The sequence below is a fragment of the Dendroctonus ponderosae genome, unplaced genomic scaffold, assembly GCF_020466585.1.
Source record: "Dendroctonus ponderosae isolate FM_Combo_2020 unplaced genomic scaffold, Dpon_F_20191213v2 Dpon_F_20191213_1, whole genome shotgun sequence".
Classification (NCBI taxonomy): domain Eukaryota; kingdom Metazoa; phylum Arthropoda; class Insecta; order Coleoptera; family Curculionidae; genus Dendroctonus; species Dendroctonus ponderosae.
Window position 1 is genome coordinate 35,434,490 of NW_026017110.1, and position 5,036 is coordinate 35,439,525.

Here is a 5,036-nt window from a genome sequence, read left to right on the forward strand (position 1 = left end):
AGATTACCTTGAAAAACATTGCTGCCGTATTTCTGATATAGTTTTTTGCAAATTTCTCAGTTTTTAATAACAATTAATTTATTTTACTTTTTTTTTCTGTACTCCTATAACAGCGGCAGACAACACCTTCAGAGGAATGACGCCAATTTTAAATCACCCTGTATAACTTTCTGATAAAAAATGTTCCTCCACTTTATCACTGATGACACTTTGCCTGAAATCCAAATTTAGTTGTTGGCATATCTGTTTTGGTACGCCAACTATCTCAAAAAGTAATGTGCAATTTTAAAGATTAGAAAATACTAGACAAAAATGTGCTCTTCATACGACTCGAAGACCTTCTTCGTTTAGGAGGTAATCGACATCAAAGGTTTTATCACTCTCAATCCAGTATTATGCAATTTTTAAAATCGAATATTTCCTTTTGCGATATTTGGCATGTCAAAAAAGTTATGCGAAAAATGATTTCAGGTAAAGTGCCATCTAGTGGCAAAGTGGAGAAATATTTTTTAATCAGAAAGTTATAGATCGCTAAGCTGAAATTTCATACCGATTTTCAATTTGATCCGCAAATAAATTGCAGAACAGGTAAGAAACAGAAAAAAAAACGTTTGATGGGATGTAACCAGGAAAATATTCAGATTTCGAATCACTGACCACCATTATTTTAGCATATAAAATCAGCCTTAAAAATTTCCTAATGCACTATTTGAACTAGCTGTATAGTTAGAAGTTGGAAAATCAGTTTTCACATGTACTCATAAGTCCCTTATATCAAAGTAAAATTACGCATTTTTCACTCAATACCGAATTAAATATGTATTTAACCGGGTTATTTCTTATATTCAACGCTACAAAATTTCATTGCACAGTTTTCGCAAAGATCCCATTTCAATTTTAGTATTTCAAGTATTTGCATTGTTCCACATATACCTACAATGTTAATCTTATAAATTTCACCTATTTATTCTTGGGTGCAAAAAAAAGATACAAAGTTGTATGTCTTTTCAGACTTGCATTATATTAGTAATTCGAGCTTAAAATTTACATAATAGTCTTGTTCGAAAACATCTTATTTGCGTAGGGCTTTCAACTACCCACTTCTTTTATCCGTCAGAATCAACAAGGATAATCTGTTGTAACAGGGTCAATAAGGCTTACAACCCACTCACTTTCGGAAGTTACTTCAACTTCAATTTGCATAGCCCTCGAAAATATATTTCGTTTCCATACAAAATGGCGAATTTTGATATACATGAATTTAAAAAGATATAACTTCAGCGTTATCACAAATGCATATTGGCAATAAAATAGCTTAAAACACAGACATATTTAATGCAGTAATCAAGGGCAAGTTCAACTAGATTTTTGGTCGGATAATAATCAACAAATTCATAACACTCAGTACCTAATCAGTTCAAGCAATACTTAAATAAAAATATTTTAAAAAAGTATTTGAGATTTTTTGGAATATTTTACTGTTGGTTTTGACATTAACTTTCAAATTAAATGCAATAATACCATTTTAAATTTTGCGCGTTTTAGAATTGCAGATATCACAATCTCTCCTAAATTAACACCGAAACTTCTCTCTGCATTGGATAAATGTAAAATTAGTGATCTTCAAGTAGTTTACATAACAGTTTCCACAGATGAGGCATTATGTGTGCTATGCATGTTTCCCAAATAATTAGGAACTGATTAACCTTGCACTGAGAAAAAAACAAGTTTAAGGAAAATAAATCAAATCAACTTCAAATCTCGTTTGAACAAAAAAAATGTGGCCAGACCAGTCTTTCTGGGAAATAAGAAACTAACGACTGGAACAAGAAAAAGAACCAACACGTGTTGCGTATGAAATTTTATTCAATTGGGGAAACAAGTGCAAGTCTTGTTAGACTACAGCTTCAAATACAGGTGCATGAAAGAGGCATTCTTCTTCTATTAGAACAAGCAATAAACGTGATCATCCTACTTCTCTTTCTTCTCTTTTATAATGATGCGATCATCTATCGCATCATTATAAAATGGACCAAGAAAACAACACCTAAATGTAGAACAGTTTATCTGTTTCTAAAATATTTCCAAGACCCGTCGACCCGTATTTCTAGAATCCCAGTCAAATAGTTAGTTAGTAATTATATTCATTGAGGCAGCTCCACTTCGCGGGATTTTTCTTCAAATTCCAGGTGGATTTCTTCGAAGAAGGTGATCGGCTATCGCTGTTTATATTTAATATACATATTTAGATTCCAAAAACAATTTAAATTTGGTACCTCAAAAAAAATGAGCATTTAGAGATAAAGTACATGTTTAGTTCAATCAGTCAAGTTCAAAAATCCATTGGCAATAAAATATCCTTTAAAGATTTTTAATGAAATCTGCTTCTTTAATTCTTAAGTACCAATGAATACGTTTGAAGAACACTTCTGATACCTCCCTTAAGAATATTAAAGGCTACTAAAATTAAAAAAAAAGTGAAAAAGGTCTGAAATCTGACAAACTATAGAAGTTGCGATGAAATAAGTAAACAAAATATTTCCGACATCAACTGATTTCACTCTATACCCTACTTGACATCTTGAACGCCCGAGAAGATTAGCAAAAAAGTTACATATATTTTTAACTATATTAGCGATGTTACGGAAAGAGGCATGGAGCGAATACAAAAGTATAATAATATTTTAAGCAAGCCAGCAATCAAACGCAGTTTCTTTGACAGCATGTGAATGATAATTGGCGAACTTATACAACCCGTGAAAAAATTCCATTGATTTAAAAATAATTATTTGGCACTATCTATTTTTATATTGTTAAACGAATGCTGGACTTTCATAATACTGTAGATAAATATTTTATAATAGAGCAAATGAAGGACTTGAAGAGTGGGCCTGGCTAACATTGTGTTGAGAGTTGGGCCTTTGACTTGTTGTCGCTCTCTGAGTTGAGCTATAACTCATTTATTGAAGTGAATTAAAGCGTTAAGAGACCCGAGACTGAAATTTTAACATCTAACAAAAGGTCATCAAAATTTTTTACGAGTAATGTTTTACCACTTTGTTCAAACAACTAAAAAAAGGGTCACCGCACTTTTTTACCTCATAATTTAACTAACAAATTCGTTTGTTTTTTTTTGTGTCCCAAATGAAAAATTCAGTTGAAGGTAGCAGATGTGGGACAATTATGAAAACGGCACTTTTTAATTATTTGCCTACGTTTCGACCTTTACTGGCGTCTTCTTGAAGGCTCAATTGAAGCATTTGAAAAAACAGAGTTTTACGTGTAAAAATGACGGAATAGGAGACTACCAGAAAAATTTGTATGTATCCATTCTCAACTCAATTCTATCATCATATTTCAAAACTATGTTTAGATTATTTTTCAGGGACGGTATGCAGGATTTATCAGCATTGTTCATACAATATATGGATTTCCAATAACCGAGCTCATAGATTCACGGAAAGCGATGTTGAAAGTAGTGCGAGTATTAAAAGCTTTACTGAAAAAAAATCAGCTTTATTGTTACGAGGAATATTGAGTTTTTGACATAGGATCGAGGAAAAAATTAGGTGCAACCTGAAAACACACCTTTCAAATTAAACTTGGTTTAATACGGTATTTGGATCAGGACATAAGTTTTTGACTACATTGATGATCGTGATCTTCACCCCTTCTTTACTTTTGTATTGTCAATAATTAATTTGCTTACAATGTTGTACAGGTTTATAAGCACATTCGCTAAAAGTTGTGAAGTATTTCGATAAATGGTTGATATCGGGAAATCCCGAAAACCATACTTGGAGCAAATATCGCTTATCTATGATTGATACTTGCTTATTCACATTGGCAATAGATTCACTTCATACATTCTTGCATATATATCTATAAAATTACTGTTTCCTGTCATACCCATTAAAGTTATTACAGTCAATAATTATAAATTTACTAAGCTTTGTCAATACTGACATAAAAATATGATGAGTTTTGTGATTGCAGTGATCAGATAAAAGTAATTAAGGTCGATTGATCCTGAAACCGTCAAGATATAGTAAAATTAAACTAAAGTAAATATGAGGATTCTCGTGTTTAAAATGTTTTCTTAGTTACCATATCAAAACTATACTATGAACACATTTTCAATTGATTTGGTCTACAATTGGCTCAGCAATACAATTTTTAAAACATTGTTGTTTGAGAATATCCTACTTTTTATTGTTATAGATCAATTACTATAAACAAAAACTACGTTCAATAGGAAATTGACGTAATGCCATTAAATAAATTAGAAGTTTTAAGGACATGAGTAATACTCATATCTTTCTCCCCGTGGATGTGAACGTAAATGAAATCCGATACGAAGATACGTAACTAACAGTTCCATTGATTTACCTGTTAATAAAGCAGTTTTTACAAATTCAGCCAACTAAATATTTTTCGTATTTATTTTTTATTCCATCTTAAACATTACCCCGATAAGTATATCTGGCCATGGTAAAAAAAGTCAGTGTGCACATTTTGAACTTAATAATTATGCAGGGAAATGATTGCTGATTAGTCAGCGAAACAAAGGTCATGCTGAAAGCGTCTATTTTCGTGAACGTAAACAATACAGTGTTTTTTATGCGATATTCTAATCGTCAGTCTGTTCTGATTTGCCGACATCCAAATGCAGAATGTTTTCGGCCATTGACTTCTTGCTAGGTCGTCTTGCTTACTGAACAAAACTGAGCTATTAAAAATTATCGAAATATACCGTTAAGAATACACAACACTTTGCTTTCGGTGTATAAATGGGAGGATAAGAATTTCTTGATTCAGTTAGCTTTTTATTAGTACTCCTGTATGCGAAAATGGTATTGGTGACTTAATCGTTATGACGATCAAATAGTAAATCTGATATTATCTGTGTAGGGGCGTTCGTTTATACTTAGAACAAGTAAACATCAACTATAAAAACATATATTTACACTCCCAAACGGTAGACAATGTGTAATGGCAGTTCGTCAGGTGGTCGATCGAGAGAATACATCTGAAAT